Here is a 20221-nt window from a genome sequence, read left to right as displayed (position 1 = left end):
TTACTGCGAGACGCACGACGTCTGGCTTGGCATATAAGGCCCTCCACTATGTAGGCTAAAAGTGATGTCAAATACACTTTTACTTTATTTGGCATTGGTGCCCTCCATTATCCAGCCGATGACATAAAAAAGATTCTGGGAACCGGAGCAAATAGCTGCTCCGATGCTAAATCCACAAAGCAGTAAACAATTAGCTCCCTGGCTCACCTGGCTGGCTCACCGAAGAAAGTGAAGCAGACCAAAAACACTCACGTAAAGCAAGTAGTTGATGGCTGGTTGAGTATTTTATTGGCCTCTTGGGTCCCGCTTTTTTCAAGGCTGCGAACACACATTGTGAGACCGGTACCAGATAATGTTTTCAGGGCATCGCTGCCCAGCCAGCTATATTTTAATGGACTAGGAATCGACTACATAGTGGAAGGCCTAAGAGCAACTCCAATCTCTAATGGGGCGACCTAAAGGACGCTGATTTTGTCTGTTTTTTTCGTTTGAGTCGCCCGTCTGCCTGTCCTTATTCGTTTTTTCGTTTGGTTCGGTCGGTGCACCCAACGAAAGCCAGACCGATTTTGTGCATATTCGCGTCGGCATTCAGTCAAACATCTGGTGGGCGAGCTCCCGCGCGACCTCACCCTGCACCCGCGAGCTCACCTCCGTCGCCTCGCCCGCGAGCTCCCGTCCGCAGCTCGTCGGGCCCATCGCGCGCGCCCCACCCCCGCCCCGCAGCTCGCCGTACCCGCCCTGCAACTCGGTCACGCCCCCGCGAGGTCGCCTCCACCGACACCCATGCTCCGGTCGCACGCTCGCACCAGCACATGCATGCAAGCAGCCGCCCCCCGCGTAGACATCACACGCAAAGCACGAGCAGTTTCATGCCAAGAGGCTCCGTGCACAACTTGATGCAAGCATCCAATGATTGTCTGACTAGCATCCGACGAGTATCTGACCTGCATCCGACGAGCTTCCAACCAACAGTCGTGCAGCCTCGCCCCGCCCCGCAGCTCCCGCACCGCCGCGCCTACGCCCCGTCGCATGCGCCTCGCCGGCTTTGCAGCAGCTCTCGCCCTGGCCATGCACCGCACGCCACTCGCACTGCGTGCCCCTCCCCGCAGCTCCGGCCCCGTGCCACTCGTGCCCGAGCTCCGCCCGCAGCAGCTCGCCGGGGCTGCAGTAGCTCTCGCCCGGCAGCGCACCGCACGCCACCCGCGTTGTACGCCAGCAGCCGCTCGCGCCTCGCCCACGCCCCGGCGAGGTCGTCGAGAGCATGGGGTAGCGCGTGTTCTTGCTGTGGAGGTGCGCCGCCTGCGCGGCGAGGTTGCCGAGAGCATCCGCTTGGCCCGGCGTTGCCCCGGCTCCGGTGCTTCTCCGGCGCTGCCCCCTTGCTCCCTGCTAGCTCGCGACGGAGGCCGAAGCGGCCGGTGGCAGGGCACTGTGGGGTGGATGGGAGAAAGAGAAAAAAGAGGAGAGAGACGGGGTGGAATGGGTGGGTGGCTGACAGATGGGCCAGTGCTCGCATACAGCGGGCGGAGGCGGACGAGGAAGTCACAGAAAGCGTTCGCTTTGTGTCCACCGCGGACCCAAATATATCTTAAATTTAGGATGAAAATGGGTCTGAGCGAACACGAAATGGACAGCGGACGGACGCTGTGTCCGTTTAAATCGCTCCGTTGCGCCAACTTTTGTGTCCAGATGACCCAAACAGAGAAAATGAATCACCCCATTGGAGTTGTTCTAAAGAAATAAAAGTGGCTGAACTACCGTGTGTCGATCCTCGAGACAAAGAGCACTAGCTAGCTATACTTCCTCTGGCCAGCTCTAATTGATATCATATAGCCGGTTAGAGAATTAAAAACCTGGGTTTACTTTTTTAATTAGGTTATAGCCGAACCCCGATAATCGTTAGAGAAGGATAATTTATCCTTCATCATTTATCTTTAGTCTATATTTACTTTATCGCTCGGCGGCAGAGTAAAAGATCTCTACTCGTGGAGCGGAGGCCGCCGACGAGGAGTACATGGCAGACCTCCGCCGCCAATACTCTAAGCTCATGGAGGCAGAGCGGGAGGATTTTGCGATGCGCGCGGTCGGCGGGGAGGTCATCGTCGTCTTCGATGACGAGGCGCACGGCGGAGACAACAACATAAAGGACTTCGATGTTGAAGAATGGCGGCGCCTCTTCCCCGACTGTGGCGACGACGACACAGGCCGGACCTGATGGCCGGTTGGATGACGCGGGCGGATCAGATCGCCCTCTACAAGGGTGACGAGGAAGATTAGTTTAGTTTAATTTTCTATTTAGTTTTAAGTTTAAGACCATTTAAAAACTAGACTATGTTTCGGCGCATGATTATGTGTTGAATTTTGGTTGTTTAAATCAAATTTAGGTTGAACTTATGAAACTTTAATTTTTACTCCGTTAAAATTATAATTTCAGCTAGGTCCAGTCAAAAGTTAATGAAATAAAATTTCTCCACTAAGTTTTGCTGCGACGGATCCTCTATTTTAAAAGGGATCGGTTAGAGTTACCTTAAGAGCATCTCCAGCCATTCGTGTAACGCCCGGATAATCTTGCTACAGTAATCCCACGCTAATCATGGCACGTCATCCCGATTACTGTTGCTAACCTCGCAACGATCCGAAACCGTTCAAATTCAAATTCAAATTACAATTAACAATAAAAGTTTTCAAAAATTAAAACAAAAATGTTCGGGGGTTGCAGAATATTGCACTGGTAATTATAGTGTAGTCAACACATTTTAAGAACTGCCTAAGTATTTTAGAATGAATTAAAAACAAAAGAGAAAATAAATAAAAGAAAAAGACAAAACCTAACAAAAAAAAAGAGGGGCAACCCACTGGGCTCCGGCCCAGCAGGCCACCAGGCCAGCCGACCGGCCCACCCCGTTCCCACATAACCCCCCCGGAACCCTAGCCCGACCCCCACTTCCCCCCCCCACTCCGAAAATATCTCCCTCCCCCCCCATCTCTCCCGATTGGATCGGGAGGAGACGGCCACCCCGACGCCGTCGTTGCCGGCCCCGCCGATCGCCTCCTCGTCCTCCTCCTCGCCGGTCTTCCCCGACCGCCCCCGAGCCCGCTGCCCCGTTGCCCTACTCCCCCTCCTCCCCGTGAGCTTCCCCCTTCGCCCTCCTCTCCCCCTAGGTCGCCTCGGGCGTCGCTGCACGATGCGCTCCGGCGCCACCGTCGCCGCGCCGGGCCATCTCGCCCCCGGCCCCTCACCGCTTCCTGTGCGGCTCCCCTGCCGCTGCTCTACCTCCCCCCCCCTGCGCACGCGCCGCATCGCCCGCGCCCCGCGCGTGGACTCGCCCGCTCTGCTTCCCCCGCTCGGCTCCACCACGACCTTGCTCCGCGCTGCTCCTCCTCCTCCCCCCCTGCTCGACGCGCCACCGCGCGCGCCCGGCGCTCGTCGCCGTGGCCACCGTGCGCGTGCGCCCCGTGCACGCCTCGCCGTCCCGCTCGTCGCGCCCGACCCTCCTCTTGTCGTGCTGCCGCGGCTCCGCCGCCCCCCCAACCACGCTGCTGGCCCGCGCCGCGGCCAACCCCTCTCCGTCGACGCCCCGGCTCCGGCCGCTCCGGCCGCCGCGGCCGACGACTCCCCTGGCCGGTGCCCTGCTGCGTTGGGTCAGGGGCTCGGCCCGCTAACGGGCGCCCCGTGGCTCCTGCACCCGCGCGCCCATGCGCCCGCACCCGTTAAGGCCCCCTGGGGCCACTGACAGAGGGGGCCCACGCCCCAGAACGCTTTATTAAAAAAAAGGAATTAAAATTAATAGTAATAAAAATAATTAATTAATTAATTAATTAATTAAGGAATTAATTAAGTTAATTAATCATAATTAGATTAATCAAATTAACTAATTAGTCTAATTGAACTGTGATTAGTTTAGCTAAAACCTAATTAACCTAAACAGTGTATGACAGGTGGGTCCCACTGGACCCACATGTCAGTTTGACCCAGTCAACTCTGTTGACTGCTGACGTCAGCATGACATCAATGCTGATGTCATTAATTTATTTTCGAATTAATTTAGTTAATTAATTAAATTCCAGAAATTAATAAAATCTTTAGAAAATCATATCTTTTAATCCGTAACTCGGATTAAAATAATTTCAACATGAAAGTTGCTCAGAACGACGAGACGAAGCCGGATACGCAGCCCGTTCGTCCACCACACCTCCCTAACCTATCGAACTCGCAACTTTCCCCCCCTCCGGCTCCTGTGCCCGAAAACGCGAAACACCGGGGATACTTTCCCGGATTTTATCCCCCTTCACCGGTATCACCTGTTACCGCGTTAGGGCACCTCTAACGTCGTTACTTGTCATGTCATGCATCACTATGCATATGCTTGCTTATATATTTATTGTTTTCCCCCCCCTCTTCTCTCGATAGACACCGAGACCGACGCCGCTACTACCCAGTACGACTACGGAGTTGACGATCCCTCTCTCTTGCCAGAGCAACCAGGCAAGCCCCCCTTTGATCACCAGATACCGCCTACTCTTCTCTATACTGCTTGCATTAGAGTAGTGTAGCATGTTACTGCTTCTCGTTAATCCTATACTGATGCATAGCCTGTCCTTGCTACTACTGTTGTTACCTTTACCTGCAAACCTAATGCTTAGTATAGGATGCTAGTTTATCATCAGTGGCCCTACATTCTTGTCCGTCTGCCATGCTATACTATTGGGCCGTGATCACTCGGGAGGTGATCACGGGTATATACTATATACTTTAAACATGATACATGTGGTGACCAAAGTCGGGTTGGCTCGAGGAGTACCCGCGAGTGATTCACGGATTGGGGGCTGAAAGGACCTTTGTCCCGACGGCCCTCTGTGTGGATCTTTGTGGCGGAGCGACAGGGCAGGTTCCGACCACCTAGGAGAGAGGTGGGCTTGGCCCTGTTCGGCGTTCGCGGACACTTAACACGCTTAACGAGATCTGGGTATTTGATCTGAGTCTGGCCATTTGGTCTATACGCACTAACCATCTACGCGGGAGTAGTTATGGGTATCCCGACGTCGTGGTATCAGCCGAAGCTTTCGTGACGTCAGCGACTGAGTGGCGCGCGCCGGATTGGACTGGAAAGCCACTAGGCTAGGTCTGCTTCCGGCCGCGTACGCAACGTGCAGGTGTGCAAAGGGCGATGGGCCCAGACCCCTGCGCCATAGGATTTAGACCGGCGTGCTGACCTCTCTGTTGTGCCTAGGTAGGGCTGCGACGTGTTGATCTTCCGAGGCCGGGCATGACCCAGGAAAGTGTGTCCGGCCAAATGGGATCGAGCGTGTTGGGGTATGTGGTGCACCCCTGCAGGGAAGTTTATCTATTCGAATAGCCGTGTCCCTCGGTAAAAGGACGACCCGGAGTTGTACCTTGACCTTATGACAACTAGAACCGGATACTTAATAAAACACACCCTTCCAAGTGCCAGATACAACCGGTGATCGCTCTCTCACAGGGCGACGAGGGGAGGATCATCGGTTAGGATTATGCTATATGATGCTACTTGGAGGACTTCAGTCTACTCTCTTCTACATGCTGCAAGACGAAGGCTCCCAGAAGCGTAGTCTTCGACAGGATTAGCTATCCCCCTCTTATTCCGGCTTTCTGCAATTCAGTCCACTTATAATAGCCTTATCCCAGTTGATACCATTGCATACATATGTAGTGTAGCTCCTTGCTTGCGAGTACTTTGGATGAGTACTCACGGTTGCTTTCTCCTTCTTTTCCCTCTATCCCTTCTACCTGGTTGTCGCAACCAGATGTCGGAGCCGAGGAGCCAGATGCCACCGTCGACGACGACTCCTGCTACACCGGAGGTGCCTACTACTACGTGTTGCCCGCTGACGACGACCAGGAGTAGCTTAGGAGGATTCCCAGGCAGGAGGCCTGCGCCTCTTTCGATCTGTATCCCAGTTTGTGCTAGCCATCTTATGGCAACTTGTTTAACTTATGTCTGTACTCAGATATTGTTGCTTCCGCTGACCCGTCTGTGATCGAGCTCTTGTATTCGAGCCCTCGAGGCCCCTGGCTTGTAATATGATGCTTGTATGACTTATTTTATTTGTAGAGTTGTGTTGTGATATCTTCCCGTGAGTCCCTGATCTTGATCGTACACGTTTGCGTGTATGATTAGTGTACGGTCAAGCCGGGGCGTCACAAGTTGGTATCAGAGCCGACTGCCTGTAGGAACCCCCCCTTCCACACTCCTTGGCCGAAGTCGAGTCTAGACATTGCAAAAACTTTTACTAACTAGGCTGTGTGCCTTACGGGCCCACGTCGCCATCGGGTGATATTAGGATCTTTTACTCCTCGATCCTTACTCTGGGACTCTGATCTCTCTTCTACTCGGGTTAAACGAATTTATTAACTCTGACACTAGGATCCCGTTACGACATTCACCCCAAAGTTGGATAAGCCCTAGTTATTCTTTAGAGTAGTATTTGAACATTGTCCACCTTGTCATTTGACTCCTGTGAAAACATCTTTGTTTTCAGATGGAACCCACGAGGCAGGTCGTGCGCCACACGACGGCCATTGGTGCCTCAGGATCACCTGCTGTGTTGGTTGAGATGATGACCTATCTGGGTTATCGCTGGCACCCTGAGTACACCGTCTATGAGGAGTACCAGGGCTTTAACCAGGAGCAGTACCGTGCCACCGTCCACCTCTACTCCCGGGATTATGACTCCACTACTGTGCTGCACACCGCTTATGGTGTTGGAGTGACCATCGATATGGCAGTTCACGATGCTGCCTATGCTGCTCTGACACGCCTTCGTAGGGAGTACCGGGAGTTGGACACCTCCCCCTTTAGGCACATTGCTATCGCATCTGATATTGGTGCGGAGGGCTACTACACTGCTGCCTACTCCACTGTCACCCGCGAGCCCTTCCACCATCAGAACTTTGTTCTGTATGCTGATGGTCTGGATCGAGCTAACCGAGCTCTTCGCCACGAGTTGTACACCACTCGTCAGCACCTCTACCGTGCTTTGACGATGTTACACCCCTTTGTTGGATCTGGGGAGCTGCCGCGTTCTGCTATCTACCCCGCCAGGACCGTGATGCCTCAGGGTGTCGGTTGGCCAGAGGTGGGAGGCTACTCTCCCGCACTTGGCCCTCTTCTGCCACCTGAGCGGCGGGTTCAGCACCAGAGCCCCCGCGGACCCCAGGTTGCCGACGTGGTGTACCCGCTGCCACACTACCAGCTTTCAGGCTACACCTACCTCCACAGTACCGCGTGGGACTGATGTAGACTTGCTTGTTACTGTTAGTTGCATTCGCCGCGAGCCTGCGTGCCGCCTATGATGTCTTAGACTTTGTACCGAACTCTGTGTAACGAGCTCTATGCATGGTCTCTTTTGTAAGATATGCCGACTACTATGTAGTATCTATCGTACTGCTTTCGTTGTGCATGTTTCTTCATGAATGATTCTTGTGCTTGCAAATTTCTAAATGCTGAACTACCCCTGTTATATATTAGCAGGATGGTTAGACCAGGTGGTCGTGGTCGTGGTGGCAACCCCCCACCACCGCCTGAGTACATGGCTGGGATGATGCAACAGTTTGAGCTGAATCGTCAGTTCATGGAGAATATTATGGCTCAGTTCCCTCGCCCCAATATGAACCAGCAGCCAACCCAAGTGACTCTGCAGGATTTCATGCGCCTCAACCCAACCGTGTACCGTAGCTCAATTCAGCCTCTGGATGCTGATGACTGGCTCCGTGACATCACCTATGAGATGGAGTCTGCTGATGTAGTCCCTGCCAGCTATGTCACCTTTGCTTCATTCTTCCTGAAAGGACCCGCAGCTCAATGGTGGGACAGCCACAGGCGTACCCTGCCAGCTGGGACAATCATCACCTGGCCAGACTTCCAAGCTGCCTTCCGGGCTCGCTTCATTCCTCAAGGAGTCATGGACCGGAAGAAGCGTGAGTTCCGCAACCTCACCCAAGGCAACAAAACTGTGGAAGCTTATCAACGGGAGTTTCTGGACTTGTCCCGCTATGCTGAAGAGGACATTGCAACTGATGCACGCAGACAGGAAAAGTTCCGGGATGGCCTTCAAGCTGACATCAAACTCGCACTTCTAGTGCATGACTTTGCTGATTTCTCCACTCTGGTGAACAAAGCCATCAATGTCGAAACTGGTCTGCAGGAATACCAGAGCTCTCACAGGCGCAGCCGTGACACGGGCTCATCTTCGGGTCCGTCCTCGCAGAAGCGCAAGATATGGATTCCCAACAGCGTGTACCAGCCTAATACACCTGCCCCAAGGCAGTCCTATGCTGCACCTCGTCTGCCTACTGCTCCAGCTAGGCAGCCAAGGCTTCCAGCTCCACCACCCCAAGCTCCTGTTCCTACTCCCGAGAATGGTTTGTGCTTCAGGTGTGGACAACCAGGGCACCGTGCTAGGGAATGCAACCAGAAACAGAATCAACTGGCCCTTCCAGCAACTGGCCGTGGAAACAACCAGCCCCGCAACAACAATGCCAAGTCTTATGGTCGCGTTCATGCCAACCATGTTGATCTGAACGAAGCCCAAGACCAGCCTGCTACCGTGATGGGTACACTCCTCGTAAACTCAGTACCTGCATCTGTTTTATTCGATTCAGGAGCATCGCATTCATTCATGTCAGAAGATTTTGCATACAAGCATGACATTAAATGTGAGGAGATGAACACTTCGGTATTGGTAAAAACCGCCGTGGGACAATGTCAAACCTCATTGGTTGGCATCGATGTCCCCGTGGAAATCGAAGGGCTGGAATTCTATGCCTCTCCCATTATCTTGAAGTCGTCTAACATAGACCTCATTCTGGGGATGGATTGGTTGAAAGCGCATACTGCTTCTATAGTTTGCGCCACTAAGGTCGTCCATCTGCTACACCCTTCTGACGAAATAATAGCTTACCAAGCTCATCTAGTTCAGAACGCCGAGGCACGACTTTATGCCTTGAATGCGTTGAACGCTGCACCACTCGAGGGCATTGAAAACATTCTCGTCGTTCGTGAATTCCAAGATGTCTTCCCAGAAGAACTTCCAGGGATTCCCCCTGCTAGAGCTGTCGAATTCATCATCGACTTGAAACCCGGCACCACCCCTATAGCTAAACGACCCTATAAGATGCCGCCGCATGAACTCATTGAGCTTAAGGAGGAAATCGACAAATCTCTTGTCAAAGGTTTCATTCGCCCAAGTTGCTCTCCTTGGGGAGCACCTTCTCTCTTTGTTAAGAAGAAGGATGGGACAAACCGATTAGTCCAAGACTACCGTCCTATAAACCAAGCTACCATTCAGAATAAATACCCACTTCCTCGGATCAATGATCTTTATGATCAGCTGGCTGGCTCATCAGTGTTCTCCAAACTCGACTTGAGGTTAGGTTACCACCAGATCCGTGTTCGTGAAGAGGACATTCCAAAAACCGCCTTCGTTACTCGGTATGGATCATACGAGTACACCGTCATGTCATTCGGCTTAACGAATGCTCCAGCCACCTTCTCTCGTCTGATGAATTATATATTCATGGATTACCTCGACAAGTTCGTCGTGGTTTATTTGGACGATATCCTTGTATTTTCCAAGAACAAGGAGGAGCATGCTGAACATCTTCGTCTTGTGCTGGAAAAACTTCGAGAACATCAGCTGTATGCTAAGTATTCCAAGTGTGAATTCTGGCTCCCCGAAGTAACCTATCTTGGGCATGTCATCTCCAAGGATGGTATTGCCGTCAACCCTGAACGAGTTCAGGCTATTCTCGATTGGACTCCTCCTAAGAATGTGAAGCAAGTCCGAAGTTTTCTCGGTCTCGCCAGCTATTGCCGTCGATTCGTCGAGAACTTCTCCAAGATTGCCAGGCCTCTGACTAGTTTATTGCATAAGGGTGTCAAGTTCGACTGGACAAACAAGTGTCAGGAAAGTTTCCAGGCGCTCAAAGACAAATTGACTTCTGCCCCCGTGCTTGCACCACCTGATACTAAGAAGGACTTCGTCATTTACTGCGACGCTTCCCGTCAAGGATTAGGCTGTGTCCTAATGCAAGAGCGCAGAGTGATTGCTTATGCCTCTCGTCAACTGCGCCCTCATGAAGCAAACTACCCAGTTCACGACCTCGAGCTTGCTGCTGTCATTCATGCACTGAAGCAGTGGCGACATTACCTTCTCGGTAATCGTTGCGAGATCTTCACCGACCATCAAAGTCTGAAGTATCTGTTTACTCAGCCAGATTTAAATCTACGTCAGCAAAGATGGATTGAGACTGTTGCAGACTTTGACGTGGGTATATCCTATACCCCCGGCAAGGCTAATGTAATGGCTGACGCCTTGAGCCGCAAGTATTACTGTAACCACCTCCAGGCTCACAAAGTTCACCCAGCGCTTGTTGAAGAATTTAGAAGGCTGAACCTCCATATTGTTCCTCCGGGATCACTCGCTCCCCCTCCCGAAGGTTTCCCCAAACAGAACCTCCATGTTGTTTCCAAGGGTTCTCTCAATACCCTGGTTGCGAAACCAGATCTTGTGGACACCATCAAATGGATACAGAAGTGTGACGATGAAGTCCTCAAGATTAAGCGCGACCTCAAAAGGGGAAAGCTCTCATTCTTCACGATCGCCGACGATGGCGCCTTGTATTTCAAAGGCCGCTTAGTGGTACCATGTTCGAAGAAAAACCTGGATAAGACTATAAGGGTTATGCAAGAAGCCCATGATACGCCTCTGTCCATCCATCCTGGTAGTACAAAGATGTACCAGGATATTCGTCAAAGATTCTGGTGGTCTAATATGAAGCAGGACATTGCTCGTTATGTTGCTGAATGTGACGTTTGTCGCCGAATCAAAGCAGAGCATCAAAGGCCTGCTGGAACTCTGCAACCTATCTCTATTCCTGAATGGAAATGGGACCATGTTGAGATGGACTTCGTCACTGGTTTTCCCAAATCGCAGAAAGGTAATGATGCTATTCTTGTCGTCATTGACCGGCTTTCCAAAGTTGCCCATTTTCTGGCGGTCAAAGAGACAATCACGGCTAGTCAGCTTGCTACTCTCTACATGGCCAGAATTGTTTCACTTCACGGTATCCCACTGGTTATCAGTTCAGACCGTGGCAGCTTATTCACTTCAAGGTTTTGGGCAAGTTTCCAAGAAGCTATGGGGACTCATCTGTCGTTCAGTACTGCGTTCCATCCTCAGTCACAAGGGCAAGTTGAACGTGTCAACCAAGTTCTCGAAGACATGCTTCGAGCTTGTGTAATCTCATTCGGCAAGAAATGGGAGGAATCTCTTCCATATGCCGAGTTCTCTTATAATAATAGCTATCAAGCTAGTCTGAAGATGTCCCCCTTCGAAGTGCTTTATGGACGGAAGTGTCGAACCCCTCTGAACTGGTCAGAAACTGGGGAACGCCCACTCTTCGGTCCGGATATTATCCAACAGGCCGAAGAACAAGTTCGCATTATTCGCGAGCATCTCAAGACTGCTCAGTCACGTCAGAAAAGTCAGTATGACCGTCATCACCAAGACATGGTCTATCAACCTGGCGAAAAGGCTTATCTTCGAGTTACACCAATGAAGGGTGCTCACCGCTTCGGGATCAAGGGCAAGCTAGCTCCCCGCTATATTGGCCCATTCACTATTCTGGAAAGGCGTGGAAAAGTGGCATATCAACTGGAGCTTCCGCCGAACCTTTCTCAGGTTCACGATGTGTTCCACGTGTCACAACTCCGACGCTGTTTCAAGGACCCAATCCGAGCAGTGGATCATGAAGTGCTCGAATTGCAACAGGACCTCTCCTATAAGGAGCATCCGGTCCGCATTCTCGACCAAGCTGAACGCCGCACACGCCAGAAGGCGATCAAGTTCCTCAAGGTCCAGTGGTCGAATCACTCTGAGGACGAAGCTACCTGGGAACGCGAGGATCGCCTGCGTGATGAATACCCCGCACTGTTTCCTTCTACCTCCTAAATCTCGGGACGAGATTTCTTGTAGTGGAGGAGATTTGTAACGCCCGGATAATCTTGCTACAGTAATCCCACGCTAATCATGGCACGTCATCCCGATTACTGTTGCTAACCTCGCAACGATCCGAAACCGTTCAAATTCAAATTCAAATTACAATTAACAATAAAAGTTTTCAAAAATTAAAACAAAAATGTTCGGGGGTTGCAGAATATTGCACTGGTAATTATAGTGTAGTCAACACATTTTAAGAACTGCCTAAGTATTTTAGAATGAATTAAAAACAAAAGAGAAAATAAATAAAAGAAAAAGACAAAACCTAACAAAAAAAAAGAGGGGCAACCCACTGGGCTCCGGCCCAGCAGGCCACCAGGCCAGCCGACCGGCCCACCCCGTTCCCACATAACCCCCCCGGAACCCTAGCCCGACCCCCACTTCCCCCCCCCACTCCGAAAATATCTCCCTCCCCCCCCATCTCTCCCGATTGGATCGGGAGGAGACGGCCACCCCGACGCCGTCGTTGCCGGCCCCGCCGATCGCCTCCTCGTCCTCCTCCTCGCCGGTCTTCCCCGACCGCCCCCGAGCCCGCTGCCCCGTTGCCCTACTCCCCCTCCTCCCCGTGAGCTTCCCCCTTCGCCCTCCTCTCCCCCTAGGTCGCCTCGGGCGTCGCCGCACGATGCGCTCCGGCGCCACCGTCGCCGCGCCGGGCCATCTCGCCCCCGGCCCCTCACCGCTTCCTGTGCGGCTCCCCTGCCGCTGCTCTACCTCCCCCCCCCTGCGCACGCGCCGCATCGCCCGCGCCCCGCGCGTGGACTCGCCCGCTCTGCTTCCCCCGCTCGGCTCCACCACGACCTTGCTCCGCGCTGCTCCTCCTCCTCCCCCCCTGCTCGACGCGCCACCGCGCGCGCCCGGCGCTCGTCGCCGTGGCCACCGTGCGCGTGCGCCCCGTGCACGCCTCGCCGTCCCGCTCGTCGCGCCCGACCCTCCTCTTGTCGTGCTGCCGCGGCTCCGCCGCCCCCCCAACCACGCTGCTGGCCCGCGCCGCGGCCAACCCCTCTCCGTCGACGCCCCGGCTCCGGCCGCTCCGGCCGCCGCGGCCGACGACTCCCCTGGCCGGTGCCCTGCTGCGTTGGGTCAGGGGCTCGGCCCGCTAACGGGCGCCCCGTGGCTCCTGCACCCGCGCGCCCATGCGCCCGCACCCGTTAAGGCCCCCTGGGGCCACTGACAGAGGGGGCCCACGCCCCAGAACGCTTTATTAAAAAAAAAGGAATTAAAATTAATAGTAATAAAAATAATTAATTAATTAATTAATTAATTAAGGAATTAATTAAGTTAATTAATCATAATTAGATTAATCAAATTAACTAATTAGTCTAATTGAACTGTGATTAGTTTAGCTAAAACCTAATTAACCTAAACAGTGTATGACAGGTGGGTCCCACTGGACCCACATGTCAGTTTGACCCAGTCAACTCTGTTGACTGCTGACGTCAGCATGACATCAATGCTGATGTCATTAATTTATTTTCGAATTAATTTAGTTAATTAATTAAATTCCAGAAATTAATAAAATCTTTAGAAAATCATATCTTTTAATCCGTAACTCGGATTAAAATAATTTCAACATGAAAGTTGCTCAGAACGACGAGACGAAGCCGGATACGCAGCCCGTTCGTCCACCACACCTCCCTAACCTATCGAACTCGCAACTTTCCCCCCCTCCGGCTCCTGTGCCCGAAAACGCGAAACACCGGGGATACTTTCCCGGATTTTATCCCCCTTCACCGGTATCACCTGTTACCGCGTTAGGGCACCTCTAACGTCGTTACTTGTCATGTCATGCATCACTATGCATATGCTTGCTTATATATTTATTGTTTTCCCCCCCCTCTTCTCTCGATAGACACCGAGACCGACGCCGCTACTACCCAGTACGACTACGGAGTTGACGATCCCTCTCTCTTGCCAGAGCAACCAGGCAAGCCCCCCTTTGATCACCAGATACCGCCTACTCTTCTCTATACTGCTTGCATTAGAGTAGTGTAGCATGTTACTGCTTCTCGTTAATCCTATACTGATGCATAGCCTGTCCTTGCTACTACTGTTGTTACCTTTACCTGCAAACCTAATGCTTAGTATAGGATGCTAGTTTATCATCAGTGGCCCTACATTCTTGTCCGTCTGCCATGCTACACTATTGGGCCGTGATCACTCGGGAGGTGATCACGGGTATATACTATATACTTTAAACATGATACATGTGGTGACCAAAGTCGGGTTGGCTCGAGGAGTACCCGCGAGTGATTCACGGATTGGGGGCTGAAAGGACCTTTGTCCCGACGGCCCTCTGTGTGGATCTTTGTGGCGGAGCGACAGGGCAGGTTCCGACCACCTAGGAGAGAGGTGGGCTTGGCCCTGTTCGGCGTTCGCGGACACTTAACACGCTTAACGAGATCTGGGTATTTGATCTGAGTCTGGCCATTTGGTCTATACGCACTAACCATCTACGCGGGAGTAGTTATGGGTATCCCGACGTCGTGGTATCAGCCGAAGCTTTCGTGACGTCAGCGACTGAGTGGCGCGCGCCGGATTGGACTGGAAAGCCACTAGGCTAGGTCTGCTTCCGGCCGCGTACGCAACGTGCAGGTGTGCAAAGGGCGATGGGCCCAGACCCCTGCGCCATAGGATTTAGACCGGCGTGCTGACCTCTCTGTTGTGCCTAGGTAGGGCTGCGACGTGTTGATCTTCCGAGGCCGGGCATGACCCAGGAAAGTGTGTCCGGCCAAATGGGATCGAGCGTGTTGGGGTATGTGGTGCACCCCTGCAGGGAAGTTTATCTATTCGAATAGCCGTGTCCCTCGGTAAAAGGACGACCCGGAGTTGTACCTTGACCTTATGACAACTAGAACCGGATACTTAATAAAACACACCCTTCCAAGTGCCAGATACAACCGGTGATCGCTCTCTCACAGGGCGACGAGGGGAGGATCATCGGTTAGGATTATGCTATATGATGCTACTTGGAGGACTTCAGTCTACTCTCTTCTACATGCTGCAAGACGAAGGCTCCCAGAAGCGTAGTCTTCGACAGGATTAGCTATCCCCCTCTTATTCCGGCTTTCTGCAATTCAGTCCACTTATAATAGCCTTATCCCAGTTGATACCATTGCATACATATGTAGTGTAGCTCCTTGCTTGCGAGTACTTTGGATGAGTACTCACGGTTGCTTTCTCCTTCTTTTCCCTCTATCCCTTCTACCTGGTTGTCGCAACCAGATGTCGGAGCCGAGGAGCCAGATGCCACCGTCGACGACGACTCCTGCTACACCGGAGGTGCCTACTACTACGTGTTGCCCGCTGACGACGACCAGGAGTAGCTTAGGAGGATTCCCAGGCAGGAGGCCTGCGCCTCTTTCGATCTGTATCCCAGTTTGTGCTAGCCATCTTATGGCAACTTGTTTAACTTATGTCTGTACTCAGATATTGTTGCTTCCGCTGACCCGTCTGTGATCGAGCTCTTGTATTCGAGCCCTCGAGGCCCCTGGCTTGTAATATGATGCTTGTATGACTTATTTTATTTGTAGAGTTGTGTTGTGATATCTTCCCGTGAGTCCCTGATCTTGATCGTACACGTTTGCGTGTATGATTAGTGTACGGTCAAGCCGGGGCGTCACAATTCGCCCCCCTAGGACGTCGAAAAAGAGCCGCGTGGGGGCGAGCCGGCGCTAGATCGGCGCATGGGGGCGATTTTGTTCCCAGTCGCCGGCTCACAAGTCACCCCGGGTTCAGCGATATTCCGTACAAATATATGCAAACTCGATGATTTTGGCACGAACTCGGCGAAACATCATTGAAATTTGTACAAAAAATATGAAAACATGAAAACTAGGCCTAAACTACGACAAACTACGCCTAGCCGCCGCCGTCGCCGTCGTCTACATGCCCAGAAGCCTGTAGAAGCGGGTGTAGTCACCACCGTCGCCGTCGTTGTCATCGTCGTCATCGTGTGCCTCGCCTGTGCCGCCACCGTCCCTACTGCAGCCCTAGCCAGGGCCGCCGACGCGTGGTGGGGCGCTGGACGACCCAGCCTCGTCCTCCTCATCGCTGTCGAGGACGATGACGCCGCAATCCTTGCGCCCGCAACGCCGGCCCTAGAGCTTCGCGTACGCCCGGCGCTGGCGGAGCACCTGCTCCCGAACGTAGTCCTCCTTCACCCACTTGAGGGCGGACATGTCGTCGGCCGCCACCATCTCGATGTGCTCCGGCTTCACCGGGAGCAGCCCCGGCTCGGGTTTCGGCCGGACCAGGCGGAGGGAGCCGCGCGGGAAGGGCCGGGCACCCTCATTGATGATGAGGGCGCCGCTGCGGGTGCGGCGCCCGAGCGGCGTCTCCTCCGGCTTGGGCCTGACAGTGCGGAGCGACGGCGAGCCGAAGCCCGACGACGAGGACGACCCCGGCTCCATCCGCTGCGGCGTACAGGAGCTACCCCGGCGGCGAGAGAAGGGCGGCCGTGGCGGGTACTCGAGGCGCGGCACGTTGCCGATCTCGATGTGGTCGAGGGCGACCTCGAGGGTGCGGCCTGGCATGCCCCACCACTCGTGTCGCCCGTCGGCGTTGAGGCGGCCACGGGGGATGACGCCGCTGGTGGAGGCGATCTGCTCCTCGCGGCGGCGTTGGAAGTACATGGTCCAGAGGGTGTGGCTGTCGGCGGCGTAGCGCGGCTCGTTTCGCCGCTCCTCCGTCAGGAACGCGCGGATGCGGGCAATCTCGGCCCGCCGCGCCGCCCCTTCGGGTACCGGTGGCACCGGGACGCCATCGGCGCTCAGCCTCCACGCCCCCGACACTCGCATGTCCGGGGGCGCCGGGTACTCGGCCTTGTAGAGCAGGCGCGCCTCCGGCTCCTGGAGGTGGCGGCGGCCGAAGCCGCTTGCCGTCGCCTGGGAACCTCTCGGCCATCTTTTCGTCGGCGGGAAGAGGGGAGAGTGTTGCTTTCTGCGTCAGAGAGGGGGTAAATGAGAGTTGTGGCCGGCGGGGAGGTCGCCTTTTATAGCCGCAGCTGGGCTCATGGGCGGCGGCAACGGGTTGCATGTCGGGCGACACGTGGCAGGAGAGGGTGGGACGCGCGTCGCGGCGCTTCCATTGGCGCCGCTCGTGAGGCATCAATGGAGGCTGGCCGGCGCGGCAGCCTTCGCATTGATTCCCGCGGGAACCGTGTCGACGAGGGTGACGAAGCGGCGTCTCCCTAACTCGGCGGGCTCATCCTCTTTCGCGCCAAAAACGTTCACCCCGGCGTCCCGGGCGCCTCCCAGCACGCCGTGTTCGGTCTGAATCCGCTGACGCCAGTTTCGGCCCGACAAAAAACGGCCTTCTGCGGAGGCGACTGGGCCGATTTTTGAACGCCGACGCTGAAAAATCATCTAGAAAGGGTATGTTGAGGCACGGCTGGAGATGCTCTAAGGAAATATAGTATAAGATTATTTAGATATCCACCGGCCAAAACCCGTCGCGGCCATCACCCGGGCCCCGGCGCCCACCCTGGCTCCCCACCCATCTGATCTGATCTGATCTTGCCGGCGAACACGTCGTGTGACAGTACGACCGCAGCCCAGATCCGGAGCTTTGATGACGCTGCCGCGTCCTCTCTGCTGCCGCCCAACTACCCCATTCATGGCGCCGCTGGCAGCCTGGCGATGGATTAACCATGATGCAGTCGGTGGTGTCTGTGGCCATCCACTCGTGTCTCTGTGCCTACGTGTTCCGTTCAGGTATTCCTGCATTTCCAAGCAAGGCCAAGGCTGTCCAATAAAATCGATCCACCGGGTTGCCGGAGAGAGCACGTAGGTGCTCTCGGCGGAATCAACTCGTCTACGAGCGAGCGACGTACGCTCGGACCTAGGCAAACAATTAGTACCAGAGGTAGCTAGGGTGTCCGTCCGTGATCTTCGAAAGCAAGCAGAAGCACAAGGTAATGCCGTCGGTGAATTTAGGGGACAAGCAAATCGCGGCGGTGGTGGGGTGGCCACGGTGTTCCCCTCTCTAAAATAATAACCGTTGTTCACGACTGCAACAATTCCCGTAATCTGACCTTAATTTTGCATTATTTCGTAAAAATGGTCTTCCATTCGCCGCAGGTTTATGAGATGTCCCTCCCGTAGAATTTTGGTGGAATTGTAACCGTCTGAAACGTCCACGCGCGGCCGGCATGCTCCTCACCGGAACCTCGTCGGAACGCCACCACGCCGCGGCTGCTCTCGCCGCTCCTCTCGGGCGGTCACCACGCGCTTGCATCGTCGCCCGCCAGTGCCATCACCTATGTCACTGATTGGAAGGCCCTAAGCCATTTAGCTAGTTTTTTTTTAATAAAAGTAGATTTAAGGGGAAAAGTTTACATAACCGACAAAAATTGCTCCTGGACAACCTCCCCTCCAAGCTACGGAAAACAAAATAAAACTGCTTTTACGGGAAGATTTTGAAGAAAACTGTTGGGGTTTCTCTAAGGAGAACTCTGTCATGCGAAAGGATGTGATACAACACACCTTGTCAAAAAGAACTTCACGAAGGAGGCATGGAAGGCAATCGAAGACATTACACCACGGTCACACCCATGTCAGGCATGTACACACATCAAATCCATAATGAGATGCTACAAGAGCCTATATTCAGAAAAGAAAAGAAAAAAGAGATGCTACAGAAGCCTGAAGATGGAATAGGGCCATGAAAATTCGCAGGGGCACACGTGTTGGCTCGCCCCTGCTTGATCCTTCATTCGTGTTGTGATTCTTGCACTCATTTTCTCGAGTATGCCTAAAAACAACATGTGAACTATGTACGCTGCCCATTCACAGCGGCAAGCAGGCCAAGTTCTGGCACTGTCATTGCAATGGCTTTCTCTCTCTCGTTTGATTATTAATACAGTGGTTTTTTGGAGATTCATATGATGTAATTCTTTTGCGGTGTGTTTGTTGGGATCCGATGAACTTTGAGTTTATGATCAGATATATCTCTTTTTATCCATAAAAGTTATTTAAGTTTATTTGATCTCTTATATACATGACTGCTTATAGCCTCGTATTTCTTCTCCGATATTTGGGTTTTGTTTGGCCAACTTGATCTATTTATCTTGCAATGGGAAGATGTGCTTTGTAGTGGGTTCGATCTTACGGTGCTTGATCCCAGTGACAGAAGTGGAACCAACACGTATATATCATTGCTACTAAGGATAAAACGATGGGGGTCTATTTCTACATAAATAGATCTTGTCTACATCATGTCATCGTTCTTATTGCATTACTCCGTTTCTCCATTAACTTAATACACTAGATGCATGCTGGATAGAGGTCGATGTGTGGAGTAATAGTAATAGATGCAGGCAGGAGTCGATCTACTAATCTTGAACGTGATGCCTATATAAAGATCATTGCATGGATATCGTCATGATTATTTGAAGTTCTATCAATTGCCCAACAGTAATTCGTTTACCCACCATTTGCTATTTTTCTCGAGAGAAGCCACTAGTGAAACCTACGGCCCCGGGGTCTCTTTCTCATATTATTTACCTTTGCGGTCTATTTTATTTGACTTTTATTTTCAGATCTATTAAACCCAAAATACAAAAATACCTTGCTGCAATTTATTTTATTTGGCGTTCAATCTCACGTCCGTTTGCCAATTTCTGGCGCCGCTACCCGAAAGGGATTGACAACCCCTTCATACGTCGAGTTGCGAGTATTTGTTATCTGTGTGCAGGTGCTGTTTACGTACTGTTGCTTGGTTCTTCTACTGGTTCGATAACCTTGGTCTCATCACTAAGGGGAATACCTACCGTTGCTGTGCTGCATCATCCCTTCCTATTTGGGGAAATACCGACGTAGTTCTAGCAGACATCAAAAGAAATTTCTGGCGCCGTTGCCGGGGAGACATCATCAACATCTACCAGGTTCCTAATCACAAATCTCATCTCCTTATAATTTACATTATTTGCCATTTTCCTCTCGTTTTCCTCTCCCCCACTTCATAAAAATTTGCTGTTTTATTCGCCCTTTTTTTTGTTCGCTGTTTTCTCGTCAGATCTCATGTTTGCTTGTGTTGCCATGTGTCTTCTATTTTCCTGCATCTTTGCTTGCTAAAAATCAATTGATATGGATTCTCATCCACTTGCTAATATTTTCAAGACATCCAATTATGATGAACTCATTGCTAGTGAACTGAGTTCACTAGATTATCTTTATGAAGTTTTGCT

The 20221-nt window shown here is 52.7% G+C and overlaps 2 pseudogenes; one reads left to right on the top strand and one right to left on the bottom strand.

The window, feature by feature from the left end:
• LOC147972382 (uncharacterized) overlaps positions 1-16994 on the top strand; it is a 242583-nt pseudogene extending 225589 nt beyond the window's left edge.
• On the bottom strand, positions 750-1513 carry LOC147972383 (uncharacterized; annotated as a pseudogene).
• Positions 16995-20221: the final 3227 nt, after the last annotated feature.

Source organism: Triticum urartu, chromosome 5A (genome assembly GCF_056163025.1).
Source record: "Triticum urartu cultivar PI428250 chromosome 5A, HENAU_Tu73, whole genome shotgun sequence".
NCBI lineage: Eukaryota > Viridiplantae > Streptophyta > Magnoliopsida > Poales > Poaceae > Triticum > Triticum urartu.
This window is presented reverse-complemented; position numbering and strand designations above follow the sequence as displayed.